At 43.4% G+C, this 24,092-nt stretch overlaps 1 long non-coding RNA gene across 2 annotated transcripts; it reads left to right on the forward strand.

The window, feature by feature from the left end:
- Window positions 1-278: 278 nt before the first annotated feature.
- Window positions 279-23,746, forward strand: LOC123361933. 2 transcript variants are annotated; one of them, XR_006576281.1, is made up of 3 exons: window positions 279-425; window positions 9,942-10,292; window positions 23,632-23,746. It is a non-coding gene; the product is annotated as an uncharacterized LOC123361933 (long non-coding RNA). The 2 variants fall into 2 exon arrangements; XR_006576280.1 differs by lacking the exon at window positions 23,632-23,746 and adding an exon at window positions 11,734-12,407.
- The last annotated feature ends 346 nt before the right edge of the window (window positions 23,747-24,092 follow it).

The raw sequence follows: 24,092 nt of genomic DNA on the forward strand, positions 1-24,092 counted from the left end.
AATCAGTCCCAGGTGTGCACAAAGGTTTCATGAATCTTTGTAATCTTTTTAAAATCCAAGTCTGAGTTCCAAGTTCACAATTTATCCTTCTGTCTATCTAGATATTTATATGGTTCCAATCACTGTGCTGAGTGCTGCACAGACTTTAATGAATTAATCCTTTTCAACTTGGGAAGTTGAGAAGAATTACTAGCCACATTTTACAGATAGAGAATTAAGACCTAAAGAACTTCAGCTGGGAAAACCACTGTAGCTCAGTTGACTTCAGTGGAGCTACATCAATTGATACCATCTGACCATATGGACCAAAGAGATTAAGTAGCGTGCTTGAGAAGTCTGTGGTACACCTGGGGAAAGAACCAAGAGATCCTAACATATAATCCAGTGTCTTAATTACAAGATCATCCTTCCTCTCCCAAACATTTGTGAGTACTGTCAGATTGGGCTAATGCTATTTTACTAACCTCTTATCAAAGCAATCAGGTAGTTATTTGGAATGAGTGAACTCAAAGAAGTTTGAGATTGATTTGTACTGTTGACAAAATGGTCTCTCTACAATTATATTGTACTTCATCTTAAATTAAGCAGGTAGGCCGAAAATGTTATAAAATGCAACAAAACTACTGTATTTGTAATCATGTTCTAAACAGAGACAAGATAAGAGGACGCAGTGGTTAATATGATACAAGAGAAATAAAAAAGTTGCCAAGAGGGTGAATTAGGGACAAATTTTCAAAGGCTTCTCAATTCAACTTCTAAGTCCCCTAAAATGAGCTATGTCTGGAGAGCTCTGTGCTCCGGTAAACAGCCAATTAAGTCATTAAAGTGGTGTACATTTTACTCAAATATGTCTTCATAAATGTACATATATGTGCTTCAGTGGCCAGTTTGGGAAGGAAAAAAGGTGAATCTGAGCATGCTCAGTGTTGCTGGATCTGTTAGCTATTTTGTGATATTCCAGACAACAGTGCAGAATTACAATGGTAATATGACACAATGGTATCAGTCAGAAGCAGAATTGCAGCAATCAGTAGGAAAAACTGGAAATATATTTAAAACTCATTTTAGCAGTTGTTTTGTTTCAATATCACATTACCTTTGCTTAACAAAAGACCTCATTTTGGTGGGATCTGAATTAACACCAACGGCGAAACACTCACTGATGAGTAAGAGACACTGCACAATTACTGCTACCAAAGTGGAAAATATACACTTCAAACTGATTATGCTAAGAAAATTAAGGATCTGATTCTCTGTAACTTGAAGTCTTTCCATCAAGATTTGAGGACTTCAGTAACTCAGCCAGAGATGTCTATTACAGGAGTGGGTGGGTGAGGTTCTGTGACTGCAATGTGCAGGAGGGCAGCCTAGATGATCATCATGGTCCCGTCTGGCCTTAAAGTCTATGAGTCTTTGAGAACAGGAGGGGGAAAAAAATGCTCCATTTTGATATTTCAAATTATTTGAATGATGAATGAAAAATGCCATTCAAAAAATAAAGTTGCAAAGGATAAATTCATGAATGTTTATAAAGTTATATCAACTATCTATTCTATTTCTACAAAAATAAGTCGGTGTGTGTCACGTAAGATATTTGTAGGGGTTTGATGTTATTGTGCTGTGCAGTGATTGCCATTTATTTATTTTCCCAGTATTTCTTTTCAAAACTCACTTTCAAACATGTCTTAATCTTTATTCTACATAGTAAAGGGGAACATTAAATGGCTCTCCAACAGGAAAAAGTGTAGGGAGTGCCCATTTCCAATCTGTTGTTGTACAATGAAGCAACAGCTGCAAGCAGTTTCTTAAATTATCTGCATAACTCAGCACCACCACCTGGTGTTTGTAAAAGAAGGTTCAGTTTCCCATATAAAGCATGTTCAGTCGCTACTGGCACAAATGCAAGGGACAAATACTTCTGTTAATGGATTAAAGCAAACAAACCAAAACAATAAAGGCAAAATCTCACAGAGGAAGCTCTGCCAGTTTCAATTTGCTAATGAATTCTAATGAATTCTGCCTTTGATTTGGGGGAAGAAATTGTTCTGGTTTCCCCTGACAAAGGAAGCTAGGAGTTGGCTCTCTTAGCCCATAGTTCCCATGAGATCTGTATAGATCAGTGGTTCTCAAACTTTTGTATTGGTGACCCCTTTCACATAGCAAACCTCTGAGTGCGACACTTCCCCCCCCCCTTTATAAATTAAAAACATTTAATATATTTAACACCATGATAAATACTAGAGGCAAAGCAGGGTTTGGGGTGGAGGCTGACAGCTCACGACCCCCCATGTAATAACCTCATGACCCCTTGAGAGGTCCTGATCCCCAGTTTGAGAACCCCTGGGGTAGATCTTGGAGAGCCACAGGTAGCAAAGGTCATCTGTGCATACGCTCCTTGCCTCCAATGTGCCACCTGGCCCCATCATCTCCTGCTGGCTCCTGGAAGAATGACTTTCCCCTGAACTGCCTTAGAAGGGAAAGAAGCACAAGTGAAAGCTGCCTCCACAAGGTTAAAAAGTGGGAATATGAAGGCACCCAGAAGGTCTCCCCAAACCTGCCCACTGCCTAAAATCCATAGAGCACCCCTGAAGGGGATCCCACTGCATTAGGAGAAGGGGGAGGATGGCACCAGAGAACATCCCCAGTCCACGGTCTCCCTTCCCCATGCGGATGGAAAAGGGAACATGGGGCCCATTATCTTTAATTAATAAGAGGCCCTGTGCCTTTCAGCACCTTTGCACTCACTGAATCCAAAGAGCTGCCAGAAGCTGGTTCATCTCCCCTTGTAAGTTTGCTCAGCTTCAGGGCTGTGCACTGCGCTAAGTTACAGCCATGGGTAGCTAGCAGTTTCCGGGGAGTCACCTCCTACTCCAGGAGATGTGAACAGTGGTGGTGCAGAAGCTTGCTCTTTTCCACCAAAGTATTCCCCTCTGACAGAGGATGCCCCAGCTGACCATTTGGGTCAGCTTTGTGCCTTTGAAGCCATATGTAGCAACCTTTATGGAGCTAGGGACCTAGTCTGTACAGGACAGAATAACAATTTTAAAATGGGTTACTCTTCAATAAGGGGTAAAACCAGCCTCCACAGAGGTTGCCACAGCAAGAGAAATGATGCAGTTGCATTGCACATGGTGGGAGAGAGTAGACACGAGGAGAGGACCTACAAGAGGGACATATCCCCTGTACAGCACTGAAGACAATTCTATAGAGGTGTCTATGTGACAGTGGGCAGTAGGGCCTGGGCAGGGTGACATACATTTCTATTCAAGGAACACCATCAGTTACAGACCTAAAAGTTGCAATTCTTCAGCAACAAAAAAACTTCAAAACCAGAGTCCAGTGAGAAACTGCAGAACTGGAATTAATTTGCAAACTGGACATCATTAAATTAGGCTTGAATAAAGATTGGGAATGGATGGGTCATTACACAAAGTAAAAACTATTTCCCCATGCTAATTTTTCCCTACTGTTACTCACACCTTCTTGTCAACTGTTTGAAATGGGCCATCCTGATTATCACTGCAAAAGGTTTTTTTTAATCCTGCTGCTTCTAGGGTGATGTACATTTCTATTCAAGGAACACCATCATAGGACCTAGTCACGTCAGCCACACCATCAGAGGCTCGTTCACCTGCACATCTACCAATGTGATATATACCATCATCTGCCAGCAATGCCCCTCTGCCATGTACAGTGGCCAAGCCGGACAGTCTCTACACAAAAGAATAAATGGACACAAATCAAACATCAAGAATTCTAACATTCAAAAACCAGCCTGAAAACATGTATATTTTAATCTGGTTATTTTTCTGTCCAGGATTTTTAAAAAAAATACATTCTTTAATCTGCAAATACATATTACCAACCAGGGTAAATGTGAATGGGATTATTAGTTGGATGGATAATATTTAAAAAAAAATCCAAAATATTATTATTTTTAATTTTAGAAGCCTTACAGACAATATGAACTTGGAAACTATTTTAAAATGTTTTGGCTAAATACTTTTAAATCATTTGGCTGGCTTCTTATGTCCCTGCCTCTGTTATTGCTGTCTTGATTGAATAGGCCAGAAGTCAAAGGTTAATCTCCACTCTGACATTCCTTCTAAAAGAATTCCACTGTCTTCTTCTCACACACATGTAATGTATGTATTTAATAAGAGTGAACCACCCTTCCCAGCACCTGAGTGTGTGCACATCACTATTACTGGGACAGATCTGGTTGGTCTCTAAACAGACAAGACAAAGATGGCTCTCAATGCTGTGACTGCCACAGAAAGAGTCTATCAGTATAGAGTGAATATGATTATGGAAGAGGAAGAGACTATAATGTGATAAGTAGCTGGCAAGGAACCTCTGATAGCCCATTGTGAGTTAAAGCTAAGTGGTGAAGACTGATAGGCCTTTTACTGCTCCAGCAGCTATGTGGATTATTTTATTATTTGAAAGATCAATTCAAATGAGATTTGCTAGTTTTAAAAAATGCCTCTTTCTTCACTAAAGACATGCTGGTTGTGTCAAGCATTAACTCTTTCAGAAATTTGGATAAGCAGCAAAGAATCCTGTGGCACCTTATAGACTAACAGACATTTTGCAGCATGAGCTTTCGTGGGTGAATACCCACTTCTTCAGATGCAAGCAGTGGATAAATCTTTAGATACTGCAGTGAGCAAATTCTTTGCCAGTTTCAGCTTTCCAGTTTAATAATGCCTTTGGACCTAACAGAATGCTGCATTATGAAATCCATTGCCCAACAAAAGAGTGCAGGGGCCAGAATGCAACCCTGCCTAATGTCAGATACCGATTTAAAAGGCGCTGACATCCGGTTTCCCAGATGAACATGGGCAGTGGTTCCATTTTATGCAGCTCTCTAATCACGTCCAGCAGAGTGGTAGGGATACCTATGCCTTTAAGGCCTTCCATAACGTGACATGGTCTACTGAATCAAATGCAGCCTTAAGACCAACATACGCTATGTGCAGGGGCTTCCTGAACTCACGATGTATCTCCCGACAACTGGTGGAGGGCCAAAATGGCATCTAATGTGGACCTGTTCCCAGGAGCGGCACCAGAGTTCCTGGGAACAGGCCCACATTAGACGGGGGGCGGCATTTTGTGCGCTCCCCACGGGGCACACGGGAGCTTCCGGTTCCGCTCCCGTCGCGCTGCCAAAGAAGGACCTTCCGCTGAAATGCCGCAGGCGACAGCGGCAGTCATTGAGCTGTTCAATTGCCTGCCGCTGTTTTCCGCAGCACGTCGGCAAAAAGTCCTTCTTCGGCGGTGCGACGGGAGCGGAACTGGAAGCTCCCGTGTGCCCCATGGGGAGCACACAAAATGCCGCCCCCCCGAATCCTGGTGCCCTAGGCGACTGCCTAGGGTCGCCTAATGGAAGCGCCGGCCCTGCCTGTTCCTCATAAAGCCTGACTGTGGGGGACAACACTTCTGATGTAGCAAAGGCTCCGGGCGTGCCAGAAAAATATGTGCAAACACCTTCTCTGGAACAGAGAGCAAGGTGATCGGCCTGTAGATCTTAGCTCTTTGCTTGACAAAGCTGGAGGCTTTCCACACAAAATGTCAATGTCATATATTGGGCATAAAGTGGAATGACTTCATCTGTAATGCAGATGTTTATGGTCGCTCGGGTCTAAACACTACTGGGGCCATTGTCCGAAGGCAGTGCCTTATGCTTTTCGGTCATGTCGCAAGGATGCCACAAGGCGTTCCAGCGAATGCTGTTCTCTGGGTGGCTTGTAACATCTAGGATAAAATTCCACCAACCAAGGGGTGGAGGCGGCCCAGAGACAGGCTCCCTATTATATGGGTTCATCAAGTCTGTTCTGATGTTGGACTCTCAGGCCATCAAACCTTTTCAGTTGTGCAGGAATGGACCAAATGGCAAACGATTGCTATGGCCAACTGTCTGGCTAAGCGTTGAAGAAGAAGAAGAAAAGTTTAATCATGTTACAAAAAGTCTTTTTCTTAATGCCCTTATTAGTAATCTGATTGTGGCTGAAATCAAGCTTTTCCAGCTCCAATAGTTCAGTGAAGACATCATAGGAATCACTGATATTTTATTGGCTTCCAAGTATCATTCCTTAAGGGTGTGATGAGATTTGCAGAAACATTGCTCACTTGATTGAAGCTCATCTCGATTATGCACAAAGGTTTTGAAGAGTGTAATGCCCCGGGAATGGATTTGCTGATTAGTTTGTTACTATCTAGGATAAGTATCTTCAAGTTGTTGCACCTAGCCAAAGTTTGCTCTGACATTTGTCTGATTCTGCTGTTGTTTACCCTTAGTTTTACAAGGATAATTGGCAGATCGGTAGTGATGCTGCAAAGATTATTCTAATCAGTGTAAAGACGTGAGCTTTTTGCATACTTTCAAAGGTTCCTTCTATTGTTCCATGATTGAGCTTGTTGTTATTCAGTACCAAGAACTCCAGTGACAAATATTCACTCAGTTAGTCCAAATGGATAAAATCTGTCATGTTATTTATGAAATATATCTCATTAAAGGAGAGTCCATATAGGATTTTAGAGAATCCTTTCTCTGAGCATGGGGCCACTCTGAAAAAGTAATACAGCCAAATGAGAGAGTATGTCAAAAGTTGTAGTGAAGAAAGTCTTTCAAAAAATATCAGTGGCCACATTGTAAACCTCTCATTCTCATTGGCGAACAGCTGCTCGCTTTGGCTTGAATTGTTTCTATTTATTAAAGTAATTGCTTACCATTGGGAGTACGGAGGTCACAATCTAGCCCTCATTTGCTATATTATAATGTTAGTTTAGATTTAATATACAAATTATTTTCAAAAGCAAATGTTCTACTTTTTACACAGCCTCTCTTCTATGTAGTTCATAATTTCTTTTTATTTTTAAGTTTCTTCTCTCTGTGTGAATCTATGTAATATATGCTGATACCTAACAGTGTAGTATTTGATCATCTGTACATCACAAATGAAAAATTATTATTACATCCTTTTGTGTATGTTGAAAAAATCATTATTCATTATTTGTTTTTGGTAACCCCATGAGGGTATCACATAATTACATAGGAATTCTATTATAACATGGCATTAATTTATGTTCACTTGTTATCAAGTACCCATTAGTTGCTCATAAATTTCCATTGTACTGAAGTAATAGGTATCCTTACATAATATATGAAAATTATTTTTAAACTGTTTATTTAAGGGATGTACTAGATGTATCTGACTGCTTTATCTGCTGTATGCTGTTTCAGAACTGTTGTTTTCTCCTGCAAACTGGTGTCTTCCCTTGTGTAGCAAGCACATTCCAGGGGGCAATAATGATCTTCAAAAAATAGGTTAATAAGCTGATTAGGAGTCTTTGTTTCCATTTGGTGATTCCTAGAGCTGTCCTCACTGCTGAGCAAGTCAAGAGGTTAAGCCTTAGACCTTGTGTGGGAAAAGTGAAAGGCAGCACAGAAGCTGCAGTAGTAGTGAGGTTTCCCATACCTGCTGAAATCACTGAGAGTTAGGTTAAGTGGTAGAACCTCATAGCAGAGGGACGGCGGTACCAGAGAGCAGTGATGGAGAGACAGTGGTAGCAGAGAGTGGCAGCAGCAGAATGGTGGACAGTGATGGCGGAAAGACAGCGGCAGCTGTCAGCCAGTTGCAGAGGCAGCAGCAGCAGAGACATTGCTCAGTGCTCTGCCCAATGGGTAGAAGGTGAACGCTGAGAAAGCCCCTCTGAACTCTGCACTAACCAAGAACAGTCAATGGTGAGTGCGGTGCAGCAGATGATGTGTTAAAGGGACATTCATTTGTCAGACTTTCCCACCGCTATTTGGGAAACTGAGGCAAAGGACACTGCCCAGTGTGCTGTGGAGTTGGGTTTACTTATGTTTGCATGCTTTTGAATGTGGTTGTGGTGTTTTCCCAAACTAATACTTGGTTCCCTTTTCCTTTTAGTGAAAGTTCTTATTTGTTATAAATAGCCTCCGTGCTTATGAGAGGGGAAATATTGCCTCTTAGAGGCACCTGGGGTGGTGTTAAATTTTCCCAGATTACGGTGGAGGGGCTCAATCCAGTTTTGTTTTGTATTGTTAAGAGGAACCACTAGATATTGAACCTAGTCCTTGTTGCTGCCAACTCCACCAGGCAGAAGGGTTACATTTAAAAAGAAAATGTTAGAAACCCAAGATATTGAAAGGTTAAACTTACAAGGGACAAACTTTTTGGAAGTATAGAAATTCATATCCTCCTTATCCATACATAAAAATGAGCTTCATTTTATTAGTGACCATAATGGCTCAGCCCCCTCCCCCGCCACGCACACACACTCTGTATGCCAACACCCTGATCCTGCAAGTCAAGGAGAGCTTTGCTCGGGCTCCTATTAGCAGGATTTTGTTTTTCATCTCCACTGCAGGAATGAATGCAGGGGATGATCAGGCCCAAGTATGCATCGCAAAGCAAGTCTTCACTGAAGATATGAAAAACAGACCTGCCTTTTTAAAAAAAACTAAACAAAAAGCAGAGTTAATTTACACTAACGATGAAGAAGTAGACAGGCATACCCTTATTATGTCTGGAGGACTTTGGGTTGCCTTTTATGTGCAATTTTATGTCAGGGAGTTTCCCACTGATATTCAACAGAATCTAGATGTTTATGTTAAGAGGGGGAGGATGGTGTTGTGGCTAAAGCACAGGAGTAGGAGTCAGATGGTCTGCATTCTGTTCCCAGCTCTGACAGGGGCTGTCTGTGTGACCTTGTACTAATTGCCCAAGCTGCAGTCCTGCAGCTGGATCCACACAAGTGGATCCTGATGCCAGCCCAGTCACACTAATATCATTGGGACTGCACAGGTGCAAGAGTCACTAGTGTTCCAGCTGGATCCAACTGCTGGATCAAACCCCATGTCAGTTGGTGACTTGGTTTCCCTGTCTGTAAAACTGAGATAGGATAACAACTTGCCTAATTCACAGGGTGTGTGGAGAATTAATTAATATTGATAAAACTGTTTTGAGATACTGGAATGGAAGGTGTTATTGAAGTGCAAAGTATTATGATTATTATCTGCAGGTATGTTGCAATTTCATAACCATCTTTAGACAAATTGTCATTGCCATGTCTCTGCAAAAATAAAGATTTTGACTGATTGAGTGAATGAAATAATTGAAAAATAATTATATGTTCTGCTTAAATTGTTTTGATTTCAGTCAGTTAAACTTAAAATTATCTTACTGAATGCTTAAAATACAAAGGATTGCCTCTAGGGTTTATATTATTATTATTTTGCTGTGTATTACTTTTATAGTCATTCCTACACTGGCTGCTGCTGTTTACACATTATAAGTTTCAGCATGTTCCTCAGCTTTGACTCCATTATACACTGCAGGCTAAATTTTTGTGTTATTACTGCTATTATTTTTTGGATGTCTGCCAAAAATGTCCACCTGGAAAAGATAATCGCTCTGGGATATCATTAAATACTTTGTGAGGATTAAAATGGAATTAACAGAGATCAGTAAAGAGGCACCTCTCAGTCAGTTTGAATAGTTTAACACTACACCGCAATTATTCTGTATGCCTCAACAGCCATCTGTCCCCCACAAAATATTCCTAATAATATACACAAAGGTTAGCAGAAATAAATACTTAGCTATTATAAGCTAACTAAATAATTTAAAAATAAGTCTCATATCAGTCTTGTATTTTATCAGCACAGTATAGTGAAACAACTGAGTAAAGTAGTCTCAGACCTCAGATATGGACTATGGTAATAAACTGGTAATTGAAAAGAGTATCTATAGACATTGGTTACCATTAAAAAGTCCATATTTACCATGCGATTTCTCCATATACAACAGAGGTGAGTTAGCAGCAGTTCTTAAGCAGTGATCTGCAAACTATTGTTGAACTGTGCAGCATGTTCTGGTCAGATGATGCTGATTCCACTTCTTTCCTCACAGATGTTGCTGCAAGGACCCACTCCCTTGTTTCAGTAAAGAGCCTGTAACTTTGCAGAAGCTGGTGTTGAAGAGGAGTATGCTTGGAAACCATAAGGGTCCCCTGCAAACGTAAGAACAGACCATAGCCACAAGTGAGACCTCGTGACTCTAGTTCTTCTGGATGCTGTAGTGTTTCAACAAGATACTTCAGCAGAGAGTGGTGGAGAAAAGAAGTGCAGTGGAGAGAAAGAAGAGTCAATGGGAAGAAAAGGAATTCTGCAGATGTAGAATTAAAGGCCATTTCCCTCTTGTGAAGTTCCTAGTGGGCCACATGTGCATGGGATCTTGAGATGAAGAAATCAAAGGAAACTGGTGAAAAGAAAACTAATTAAATTTAAACTTAATATTATCAACTATACCTATATTAAATTCATTCAGGATGTTGTAGTTGTCACAAACATAGTTAGGGGTTGTGTTGGGGACACTGCAATGGGAAGTGGTCGACAACATCTTCCCCCCTCATTAGAAGTGTGGCCCACACTGAAAGTATGAACCACTGATACAATGGCTTTTCTCAGGGCTGGTTGATATTTTTCTGACCAAACTGTTTTTCAGCAAAAAATTGGATTTTTGACAGAGCACTTTTTTTTTTTTTTTTTTTGGTTCATGGAAAAAAATTTTTCTTTTGTTCAAAAATCAAATGCCTAAAAGCCTAGATATTCTGAATGAAAAATTTCCTAACTTTTGAGTGCTTGACTTTGCATCCTTAATAATCTTTTAATGTAGTTTTTTGAATGTACTTATGTAGTATGGTAGGACAGTTGCTGCACGTTCTGAGGAAGATCTGTGGCCCCTGCAGTGGCACCAAGGGGATTTAAAGATGCCTCAAGGAAGCAGCTGATGATTGCCTTAAGGTAGATCTACTCTGGTCCTGTAGGTGTAATTTCCAGTTCGGGTAGATGTACCTACACGAGCTCTGAGCCAGTTAGCCTGCTAAAAATAGACGTGTAGCTGCAGCAGCTCGAGTGTGATCCTATCTGAAATGCTAGATAGGTACCTGAGTGGCTAGCCCCTCCAGACCCTTGCACAGCCGCAGCCACACTTCTATTTTTAGAACACTATTTGATCAGAGCTAGCACAGCTGTGTTTACCTGAGCTGGAAATTACAACTCCAGCTCCAGTGTAGAAATACCCTAAAAGTAGGGGTGTAGCCAGCCCTACAGCTCCCTCTTCTGGCTCCATTTCCCTAGCGTAGGGGGCATTACAGGACAGGCTTTGGGTATGACAGGGAGCAATGCGTTCCATCAGTATTGCCAGTTATATTATTTCTGTATTTGGCAATGGTGTGATTATTGCTGGACTTCTGTTGGTGAGAGAGACAAGCTTTCAAGCATACTCAGAGCTCTTCTTCAGGTCTGTGAAACTTACTTATGGAAGTAAGTTGGGCTGTCATGTCTTGGGTGATTGGAAGGCAGCAGTATGGGTAGAAGTAGAACTTAAGTAAGTTTTCCCAGACCTGAAGAAGAGCTCGGTGTAAGCTCAAAAGCTTATCTCTCTCACCAACAGAAGCTGGTCCAGTAACAGATATTACCTCACTTCCCTTGTCTCTCTGTTATTTGGATCTGGCACTAGGACTCCCAAGGAACTTAAAGCTAGAGCAAATATTTGAGGGACATTGGTTAGATGAATAGGTTGGATACGGCTTATACTAAGGCAGAGTTCTCAAACTGGGGGGCAGAACACGGGATGTATTGGGGGGGGGGTGAGCTACTTTAGGAAAAAAAAAATCTTACTGTGCACATTTTATCCACAGCAATGGGTAGCTACCAAACAAGCAAGGCTGATTCCTCCAGACATACCAGGTCTTCAGAGGGCGCGGTGCATTTTGACAGATTTCTGTTAAGCTTGCATAGCATTATACAAAGTGATTGCCATCTGTATGCTAATCCATGTGCTCCGTCGCAGTGTGCACGTTTAATTGTAAGCATTGACCACAATTCCAATTCTGCTTTTGCTCTTATTACAATGGACGATTGGCTCATTCGTGCAACAGGGAAAAAAAAAACTCAAGTGAAAAACAAAGAAGCCAAAACTGATTCAAGTGAAGCACATGCCACATATATCAGTACAACTACTTCTGTGATGGGGCAGGGAGGGGGCATAAATTACTACAGACACAAAGAAGGGGGTCATGAGATCAAATAAGTTTGAGAACCACTGTACGAAGGTGTATGGAGTTCCCAGTGCCCATGGTAAAACATCAGCCTATGAAAAATATTTATTGTGGTTATAAACCTATTCTGTAGTGCCAATTGCATGTTAAATCTTAGGACTCAGAGTAACTTATCATTAATATTTAGTGTGTGTACTGTAACAGTTACTGTGCAGGCTGGCTCTGTGTGGCACATCCACAGACAAGCCCTATTGGGGGAGGAGAGGGTCTCCCAGAAAGAAAGGATCCTACTCTCAAGAAGTTGTGGGTGCAGTGGGTGTGCTTCCTGCCTGGAAAGAAATCAAAACTGTTCTAGTCAGCCATAGCAGCAGCAAGTGGGCAGCTGCCTTTATACCCTCTTCCAATAATAAATTATAATAAACACATGTTGTATTGTTGACTGAACTCGTACCTATGTCATCATTCTAGGAACTCTGCCTGGTGTGCTCACCCACCAGTAAAAAGACTGTGAGATCACACAACACTATCATTGCCTTCCACTAAAATGTCAGAACAACTCAGGTGTGTGGGATGATGTCACTGTGCAGCGGGTGGCCTACCACAACTGAGAGAGAGTCCCCGGTAGGTCAAATGGTAGAGCAGGCAGGGTTATGTTTTCAGGATAGAAGATTATTATTTCTGTCCCGTGCTAATATCTGTGAAGTCCGTGCAGCCACAGAATTGTTACAAGAGGAACATGCTTACCTTCAGAATCCAAATCTCAGTGTATTCAAAACAACCCAGTTCTCCACCTCTCTCATGATCCCTCCCTCTTGCCACCCAACAGCAGTCTCTAGCAACTCTCCCAGGGGTAACCAGACTAGCCCTACATTCCCCAAAGATGGGCCATGTGTCAACTGGTAGTGTATGTCTGGGGGATCAAGGAAGGATTCAGTTAGTTGGGGAACAGAGACTGATCCCAAGCCCCAGACTGCCTGTCCTTATAAAACCCATTTTCCAAACCCTTAGTATACAACTTCTAGTATTGTCATTTAATGAAAAGTTCTCTATGTTCTAAGGGTTAATACAAATGCAATGGCACAGTAACACTGAAAAGAAATGCTTTTCTTTTTAAAAGTGGATTCAAAATTTCCATCCTGCCTGCCAACAAGACAGAATTGTATTGTAATTTGTAATTGCTGTAAGATTCCCTAAACTATGAACAAATTCAAGTTTCCAAAAAGGACATGCTGTTTCCATATATGGGGTGAGTTTTCAAACATGGGGCTATACCTTCTTGAGGTTATATCTGAAGTCCCAGAAAAATAAAGTCTCAGCAAATATCTATCTTCCCGGTGGGGGGGAGGGTTCTCTTCATATGTCTTGTTACCAGTTTTTACTATATACACAGTAAAGACTTCTGTTTTCCTCAACATATTTTTACAGTTTCAAGGTCTTCACTCCCATCCCAAAGGATGTGCACAATAATGAGTCTCATGATCTCCACCCAAGCCTGCATACCATTACAAAACTGTCTTTCCAACATATCATTTTTGGATAGCCTGTTGCCAGCTGAAGTTCATCTTGGGGTACATCTACACTACGGGATTATTCCAAATTTACATAAACCGGTTTAGCAAAACAGATTGTATAAAATCGAGTGCGCGCGGCCACACTAAACACATTAAATCGGTGGTGTGCGTCCATGGTCCAAGGCTAGCGTCGATTTCTGGAGCGTTGCACTGTGGGTAGCTATCCTGTAGCTATCCCATAGTTCCCGCAGCCTCCCCCGCCCCTTGGAATTTCCGGGTTGAGATCCCAGTGCCTGATGGGGCAAAAATCATTGTCGCGGGTGGTTCTGGGTACAGCCTCACCCCTCCCTCCCTGAAAGCAGCAGACAAGCGTTTCGCGCCTTTTTTGCTTGGTGAACTGTGCAGACGCCATAGCACAGCAAGCATGGACCCTGCTCAGCTCAATACCGCAATCGTGGATGTTTTAAACACCTCGCGCACTCTCGTGCAGTATATGGTGAACCAGGACCTTCACACCGAGGCGAGGAGGAGGCGGATACGGCAGCGCGGCGATGACAGTGATGAGGACGTAGACACAGAATTCTCTCAAACCGCGGGCCCCTGCGCTTTGGAGATCCTGATGGTAATGGGGCAGATTCTATCCATTGAACGGCGATTTTGGGCCCGTGAAACAAGCACTGACTGGTGGGACCGCATTGTGTTGCAGGTGTGGGACGATTCCCAGTGGCTGCGAAACTTTCGCATGCGTAAGGGCACTTTCATGGAACTTTGTGACTTGCTTGCCCCTGCCCTGAAACGCCATAATACCAAGATGAGAGCAGCCCTCACAGTAGAGAAGTGAGTGGCGATAGCCCTGTGGAAGCTTGCAACGCCAAACAGCTACCGGTCAGTCGGGAATCAATTTGGAGTTGGAAAATCTACTGTGGGGGCTGCTGTGATGCAAGTAGCCAAAGCAATCACTAAGCTGCTGCTACGAAAGGTTGTGACTCTGGGAAACGTGCAGGCCATAGTGGATGGCTTTGCTGCACTGGGATTCCCTAACTGTGGTGGGGCGATAGATGGAACCCATATCCCTATCTTGGCATCGCAGCACCAGGGCACCCAGTACATAAACCGGAAGGGGTACTTTTCAATGGTGCTGCAAGCACTGGTGGATCACAAGGGACGTTTCACAAACATCCATGTGGGATGGCCAGGGAGGGTTCATGACGCTCGCATATTCAGAAGCACTACGGCTGCAGCAAGGGAATTACTTCCCAGACCAGAAAATAACAGTTGGGGATATTGAAATGCCTGTCGTTATCCTGGGGGACCGAGCATACCCCTTGATGCCATGGCTCATGAAGCCATACACAGGCAGCCTGGACAGTGGTCAGGATCTGTTCAATTACAGGCTGAGCAAGTGCAGAATGGTGGTGGAATGTGCATTTGGCCGTTTAAAGGCGCGCTGGCGCACATTACTGATTCGCTCAGACCTCAGCCAAACCAATGTCCCCTATGTTATTGCTGCTTGCTGTATTCTCCACAATCTCTGTGAGAGTAAGGAGGAGACCTTTATGGCGGGGTGGGAGGCTGAGGCAAATCACCTGGCCGCTGATTACGCGCAGCCAGACACCAGGGAGATTAGAAGAGCACACCAGGAAGCGGTGCGCATCTGAGAAGCTTTGAAAACGAGCTTCATCAATGGCCAGGGTACAGTGTGACTGCTGTGTTTGTTGATGAACTCCCACCCCCCCTTGATTGACTCATTCCCTGTAAGCAACTCACCCTCCCCCTTCGAGTACAGCTTACTTATGCAAATAAAGTCACTCTCGTTTAAAAATCATATATTCTTTATTAATTCATTATAAAAAGAGGGAGAGAAGTAAGGGTGTGGTTTGTGAGGAGGATAGGAGGGATGGAGAAGGCCATTAAAAAAATTTCACAGTAATGACAGCCTTCTGGTTGGGCTGTCCACGGGGGTGGAGTGGGCGGGTGCACGGAGCCTCCCCCCACGTGTTCTTACACGTCTGGGTGAGGAGGATGTGGAACATGGTGAGGGTTGAGGGTGGTTATACAGGGGCTGCAGCGGCACTCTGTGATCCTGCTGCCATTCCTGAAGCTCCACCAGACGCCGGAGCATGTCAGTTTGATCACGCAGCAGCCCCAGAGTTGCATCCCGCCACCGCTGATTTTCCTGCCGGTCTTCCTGCCGCCACCTCTTATCTCGGGTGTCCCTCCTGTCCTCATGTTCACTGGCCTCTTTCCTGTAATTTGATACCACGTCCTTCCACTCATTCAGATGAGCTCTTTCATTGCATGTAACTTCTATAATATCTGAGAACATTTCATCTCGCGTCTTCTTTTTCCTCCGCCTTATCTGTGCTAGCCTTTGGGATGGAGGAGGGACGCTTGAAAAATGTGCAGCTGCATGAGGGAGAGAAATATTTAAAAAGATACATTTTACAGAACAATGGTTATACTCTTTCACAGTGAACAGCACTATTCACCTTACATAGCACATGTGATTTCCCTACAAGGTCGCATTTTTCATCTTAATACTGAGTGCCTGCAGCTCTGGAGTTACAGATCTCACAGACACAGGTCCGGGCATCAGAATTCAGCTTGCATGTGGCCATAGTAAGCCACTGTCTTTCGGCTTCTGTAGTGATTTACCCCTCCCCCCAACGCATGGCTAATACCACGCTAGCTCCCTGCTAATCAACACCCTTCCCACCCCCCCACCCACTGCGTGGCTGGTAGCTTGGGGAAGCCCCGCTGACCAAACACAAAAAAGATCATCGGCATTTCACTCCTCCCCTCCCCCCGCTTGGCTACGTGCAGGAAAGGATTTTTTTTTAAGCTGCTGCAGTCCATGAACCCAGTAGGAAAATGGCCATCCCTCTTACTTAAATTCCTGATTTTTAACCAGGTTATCCTGAACGATATCACTTTGCTGAGGATAACACAGCGAGATAAAGAACGGATGCTTCTTGAATGCCAGCAATCACCGGGACCAAACGCTGCTATGCTTTGCCATGCAATGATACCTGATTACTTGCTACATGCATGGCGTGGTAAAGTGTCCTACCATGGTGGGCGGAACAAGGCTGCCTTGCCCAGAAACCTTCTGAAAAGGCTTCTGGAGTACCTACAGGAGCGCTTCATCGAGATGTCCCTGGAGGATTTCCTCTCAATCCCCGGACATGTTAACAAACTTTTCTAAGTGACTATACTATCTGCGAATGCATCCCAAGTCCTCAGGGCAAATCAATCATTAAAAAACTCTTGCTTAAAAAAAAAGTTTGCTATTTGCAAAGGTACACTCACCAGAGGTCCCTTCCATGGCGTCATTGTCTGGGATAGTTGCTTGGGAGGGCTGGGAGGAGGGTAATTCCGTCAGGGTGATAAAAAGTTCCTGGCTGCTGGGGCTCACGGAGTGCTGTGTGCTCTCTGCTAGGTCGTCCTCCTCTTCTTCATCTTCCCCATCTGCATAATCCTCAGCCATGGCAGAGATTACAACCCCCACCTCGGAATCCACGGTCAGGGGTGGGGTACTTGTGGCGCAGCCCCCTAAAATTGCATGCAGCTCAGCATAGAAGCGGCATGTTTTTCGACCTGCCCCGGACCTTCCGTTTGCTTCTTTGGTTTTCTGGTAGGCTTGTCTGAGTTCCTTAACTTTCACTCTGCACTGCACTGAGTCCCTGCTGTGGCCTTTATCCGTCATAGCCTTAGAAATTCTTTCAAATACTTTTTCATTTCGTCTTTTGGAACGCAGTTCTGTTAGCACTGAATCCTCTCCCCATATAGTGATCAGATCCAGTACCTCCCATGCAGTCCATGCTGGGGCTCTTTTTCGATTCTCAGGAGACTGCATTGTTACCTGTGCAGATGAGCTGTGCGTGGTCACCTGTGCTGATGAGCTCTCCACGCTGGGGAAGCAGGAAATGAATTTCAAAAGTTCGCGGGGCTTTTCCTGTCTACCTGGCCAGTGCATCAGAGTTCAGAATGCTGTCCAGAGCGGTCACAGTGGTGCACTGTGGGATACCGCCCGGAGGCCAATACCGTCGATTTGCGGCCACACTAACCCTATTCTGATATGTTAATCCCGATATTAGCGCTACTCCTCTCGTCGGGGAGGAGTACAGAAACCGATTTAAAGAGCCATTAAAATCGATATAAGGTGCCTCCTAGTGTGGACAGGTGTGGCGTTAAATCGGTTTTACGCTCCTAAAACCGATTTAAACGCCTAGTGTAGACCAGGCAGACACACTGAGTGCCTTATTTTCCTTTTAAATCATAGAATCACTGAAATGTAGGGCTGGAGGGGAGCTCGAGAGGTCAGCTAGTCCAGCCTCCTGCTCTGAGGCAGGATCAACTATAACTAGATCTATCCTTGCGTGCCCTCTTCTTATTCTTTGCCACTGCTGCTGACAGCCACACCCTCTTTCCCATCTCTGACTCTCATGCTGAGTATAATCTTTGACTCCACTTCTCCCATGCATCCAGTGGGTCGACAAATATTATTGCTTCTCTCTCTCTCTCCAGTTCAAAGATCTGACTCTTACTCTAAGTCTTAGCAGGCAGAATACTCATCCACATTCTGACATCTCTGACGTTACCAATTGTAACTTCCTTTCTGGTTTCCATGGTACCTAGAGCTGAGTGGGAAATGTTTTGGGTTTTTTTTTCCAATCCTGTGAGAAATTTTGAGATTTATAAACTTGTTCCTATCCCAAATCAGGACTAAAAACAAAATCTAGGATTTTTTCACAAAATAATAATGATAAAAAACTTTGGATTTGCCAGTGTGAATGTTCTGATGATTTTGAACAGTTTCCTTTCAATTTTTTATTTTTTCTAACTTTTTATAACCATAAATTAACTTACATTTCTAGAAAGTCATTCTGAATTGAAAAATATCGCAATGGGATATTTTGACAATTTCAGTTTTTTCCCCCTCAAACGTGTTCACATGGCAAATTAGTCAAAAACAACTTGCATAGTTTCAGCTCTGACAAATTGGCAATTTCTGGCAAAAATGGTTCACTGAAAAATTCCTGATCAGTTCCACTTTTAGCATAGTGTTGCCTTCCAATCACCCAAACACTAAAGCCCAAATCATTATCTTTGCCTGCTAAACAGCCCATGTCACCGCACCACTGCTACTACTACCACCACCACCATTCTGTCATTCTATTGGCTTCACCTTGCTCACTCGCTGTACTAAGCTAAACTTCTTGTCCTCACATTCAAGGCCTGCATGCCTCAGCCCTGGCCCACATCTCAGATCTTGTTCCATCAGTCACCTTTGCTCCATTATTGATGCTAGCCTCAAAGTCGAGTCAAGTGAATGATTGGGTTGGGGTTTTTGTTTTTGGTTTGGTTTTGTTTTGTTTTTTTTGGTTCAGTGGATGATCCAACCCTGCCAGTCCTCAAGAATCAAAACTGAATTCTCAATGAAACAAAAAAGTGAACAAAATTTCATTTAGGCCAAAAAAAAAAGTGATCATTTAAAAATGACATTTTCTAAACAATATGTTCTGAACTAACAATGTTGTCAAAAATGTAAGTTCAAAATGACATTGCTTTTTTAAAATGTTGTTGAGAAATGTTAAGGAAGTTTGGACATCCCCCTCTCCTCCCGTGCACCGTTTCCCCCGCCCCCCTACAAATAGTTGTGATGCCCTGAAAAATGTGAATTTACTATTTTCCAAAAAAAGCTCCTTTCAGTTTCTTCTCCCACTCCCCTTTCATGCCCTTTTCCATTCTTCCCTTATACATGGAGCAACAGCTCAATAAAAGCACATAGCACAGAAATTAAAAATGTCTGCTTTGGAGAAGGGACTGTGTGTGACATATGCTAGTTTCATGGTTTAACACATTGTTAATAGATGTTCAGATCTCATTGTACTGGGCAGGTCTTAATGAACTGAATAGACCTCGTATGTCTGTGTCCTAGAGTGTAGGGTCTGTCTTTCTATCTCAATCTCAAAGCCCAGAAGATACTGCCGGCATCTAACAAATAATAACCATGACTATCTGCTCAACGTAGTCCCCAGTTTGTTTATCAGTCACAAATCAAACACAGTTTCGTATGATTGTCAATTTGAGTGTCATTTTGTCAGTGCCAGTTTGAGTGTCTACTCAAGAGGAAGAGAAGTCTGTTGGAATGCTGGCATCAAGTGTATTGTGGGTCATATGTCAGGTGCACAGGGGCAATGCTGTTCGGATGTTTGCACAGAGGCCTGCTCACATGCTGCCTGTGGTCACTTAGGGCTAAAGTCACAAGGGCTAGAGTCACCAAAATGTAGGTGCCATGGAGACTTTACTAGTGGAAACTTAGGGTGTGCCTACACCACATCTGGGAGCAAGCCTCCAGCCCGGGTTAACATCCTGATGCTAGTGGGACTTGTACTAATGCACTAAAAATAGTTGTGTAGGTGCTGCAACTCATGTTGGAGCTTAGGCTCACTTGCTCAGGGTGGGGTGTGGGGGCAGGACTTGAAAGGCCAAGCTCCAGCCCAAGTTGCAGCCATCTACACAGTTCTTTTTAGCATGCTAGTGCGAGCCCCACTAACAAGTCTGTCAACCCAGGCATGGAGGTTCCCCTCCCTGATGCAGTGTAGACATACCCATAAGTGCCTAGAGACGTTAGGCACCTACAGGGTTAGGCAGCAGCTGAGTGGTGCTTTTGTGAATGCCAGTAGCACCTAAATCATGGACTATGCCACCTAAAGTGGCAGTTAGGTACCCAAGTACCTTTTGTGAATCTAGCCCTTACTTTTCCATTTTCATGGGCATAAGATTCATACATCTGTGCACATGAATATACAGCACTCAGAAAAGCCCATTATAGGTCTACTCCAGATCTCTCTCTCTCTCTTTTTCTTCTGTTTTTTGCGTGGGATATTACCTGATATAGGGCAGAATGTTAGATTCATATCCAAATGAGTTGTTAGTGACAGCACAGATTGGGAGGAAAGTCAGGTGGAGAATAATAGCCACGCTACATGGCTTTTCCACATGCTTGCTGGTTGCTCTGCTGAGTTGGTTTTCAATTCAAAATCTGAAATACCTTGGAAAGCTCAAAGTGGTGTCTGCAGAATTTTCCCACAGTTGTGCAGCAGCTGTCAGTATGTTACACGCGCATGTGCACACTCATGCCAGGGGAGGATTGTGCCAGGTGTGTGTGAGTGAGCTTAATGGGAGGCATGTGGGGAAGGTTTGCTAATCTTTTCCAGGTTGGATGGAAACTATGTAGGAATCAGATTAGGAGTGAGAGATCTGTGCTTGGTGGGGAAAGCGGTCAGAGGAGTAAGTGACCTCTCAAAAGAGTCCCTTTTTGTTGGCTTATATGGAGGAAAATTAGGGTCTACTTCAGCACATTTTTTATTGATTTCTGGCACTAGAGAGACTTGTTTCTTCTTTTTAAGGAAATAATTATAGTGTAGAGTTTAGGTCCAGAAGATCATTTGGGTACTTTTGGGAAGGAAGGATTAATTTGGGGCATATGTGTGCTACAGCAATAGGTGACTCAAATAAGAAGGTAGGCATTTCCAAATGGCAACTGAAAGTATTAGCCTCTTGAATAGACAGCTGTCTGTGTGTGTGAGACTGATGTCTGTATACCAAGACAAGCTTATGGACATAGGGAAGTTGTGGAATCATTGGAGGTTTTTAAGAACAGGTTAGACAAACACCTGTCAGTGATGGTGTAGGTATACTTGGTCCTGCACCAGTGCAGGGGACTGGACTAGATGACCTCTTGAAGTCGCTTCCAGATCTGTATTTCCATGTTTAATTTAAACTGTCAAGTCAGCTGACACTTGATTAGTTTAGCCCTGTGTGGGGGTGGTGCTTGGAGAGAGATGCTATAAGCCCAGTAACTAGGTTGTTACAAAATTTAATGGCTTTCTCCCTGCTTATGCCCTCCCAAGGCTGCCCGGGGGGTGGGAGGGAAAGTGGGGCAATTTGCCCCAGGCCCCCACGAGAGTTTTTCGGGGTCCCTGGAGCGGGGTCCTTCACTCGCTCCGGGACCCGCCACCGAAGTGCCCCGAAGACCTGTGGTGGGGGGGGTCCTTCCGCCCCGGGACCCGGCGCCAAAGTGCCGGGTCATCGGTGGCAATTTGTTGGCGGGGGGATCCTTACGCTCTGGGATCTGCCGCCAAAGTGCCCTGAAGACCCGCGGCGGGAGGTCCTTCCACCCCAGGACCCGCCGCCGAAGACCCCAGGCCCCCTGAATCCTCTGGGTTTCCCCGTGCCATCCCTCCCCCCTTGTAAATGCACAGACTCATAAAACCACTCCAGAGAGAGTGCTAGGTTCAATGTCTCTGCAGCAGACTTCCGTGCCGGTACACAGAGTGTGGAGGAGGGGCATAAGGAAGGGCTCAGCAAGTATGCAGATTGCATCCAGCACAATATAATGCTCTATCTGAGCCTGTGCAACCAGTGCTGCAGTGAAGGTGCTGTCCGAAAGCTCCGCGGTAAAATTCCCATAATGTCCCATCAAGAAATATCAGTCACTAGCTAACTACAGGCATCCAGTATTCTATATACAACTTAAGTCTTTAGCTGTAGTAATGATAGTTATATCCTCTATAAGCCAACCATTAGAAAGTGAAAGTCATCTTTGCTTGAGAAGCTTCCATGTTCCCAGTTGGCGTTCTATTTCCATAGAGGAAACTACATTGCATGCGTACTTATTAATACTATGTTACATGACCTAAGCTTGGCTGCCACAGTTGTGTGTTGCTGGGTTTAATTTTAAAGTTATTTTCTACACTTGAGAGATTGAGCCTGATATTATTGAGATTCAGGTTAGAGATGGAGGGACCTAATTTAAGTTCCACTAGCAAGCAAACTGAAAATAGGTTACAATGTTAATGTAATGTAATTTTGAGGACTAGCTTAGGCAACTGTGCATATTTCATTTTGAGCTAGAAAAACCTTGCTGAAAACAAACAAACAAAATCAGGGGGTTGTGCATTCCTCGGTAATCTTATAGCAGGTGCAGGGCAGGAGCAGACATTTTTCTCGGTTTCTGAGATGACCACTAATAGTCCATTAAAAAACTCTTCAACTCCTAACATCACTGGCAGTAGTGCCTCACACACTGTAAGGGAAATTAGCCAAAATGAGGTGTAGGGGGAGATAAATAGACTTGTAAAGGAAACATACTAATATGGTAACATGGGTTATTGTCAATGAGGAATAGGTGAAGGTTGGGGATGGGCAGAAGGTTAAGTACAAAGAGCTTGTGGGGGAAGAAATTAAGAGGAAAGAGAGGGATAAAGAGAGAGAAAAAGTGAAAGAACCAAATAAAAATGTAAATACCCATGTGACTTCCTATAGTACCCTCATCCTTCCACCTCCATTTCCTCTCCAACCCTTTTCCATGGTACATACTTGTAAACTGTAAGGACATTGTGAAGGGAATGTATTTTCCTTTTGATGCACATTTTGGTCACTATTTTAATGATACATGTAAAATATTGGGGGTTACTATAGTAGGGCATTATTTTTGTCTTTGAGGAGAAGAATCCACCAGCAAATAGTGCGAAGGGAACACCAGCCAGTTACCCTTTCACCTTGTTTTTCCTTTTCCTCCCTGACTCCACACCCCCACAAGTTAATAGTAGTATGGATAGCAAATGTGAGGACCCGTCCCTAAGTGCTGTTGCTGCCATTAACAGAGGAAGGAATAGACAGGACAAGCAATAATGAACAGTAGCTGTTGCACCTACAGAAGGGCAACATGGCAGCAAAGAGACCCATTGAACTAACAGCAAATTCAAAAAACCCAGTGCCACATATCTGTGATGTACCACCATGTGGAGCATGGCTGAGAGCTACAAGCCATCCGTGCAGCGAGGCAGCAATTAGAAGGCAATTCAGCCAATAGAATATATATAGTTATATCAAAGTTTTCTTAGCCAGGAAGGACTAGCCTGAAAAGCTACCATAGTAGCATCACAATGAAAAATTCTCTTTTCCAAGGCTGAAGTCAAAGGGTTTTTTTTTTGTTTTTGTTTTTTTTCTGTTTCAGGTCAATTTATTCTCCAGAGCAAGAAGGAGGAAAACTTCAAAAAGTCCAGTTCTTTGATTTCACCATTGTAATGCAATAAGGGCCAGGCTTACTATCCTCACTCGCTCTCAGTACTTAGTGAGCTGCCCCTTTAAAAACCAAAGGACTACACCCCGTGAATAAGAGTGGAAAGGATGAGCTCTAAAATAAATATATTGGCCTGCAAAGATTGTTTTAATCTTTCTTCCTTTCTTTGTATTTCAGCCAAACATTTTTATTTTTGAGCTGTCAGTGTGCCGGGGCAAAGGCTGGTGGGTTGCCACGCATTGTATGCCACATATAAGGTCCTTGCTGAGTACCTCAGAAAGGAACCTAGACAAGATTCATGACACTCGAGGGAGGGATACACAGAGACCTGGCTCCAGATTTAATACAAATTGCCTCTATTAGTCATATATTATAAAAGGGCTAAATCCTGAAGT

Source organism: Mauremys mutica, chromosome 1 (genome assembly GCF_020497125.1).
Source record: "Mauremys mutica isolate MM-2020 ecotype Southern chromosome 1, ASM2049712v1, whole genome shotgun sequence".
Lineage (NCBI taxonomy): Eukaryota > Metazoa > Chordata > Testudines > Geoemydidae > Mauremys > Mauremys mutica.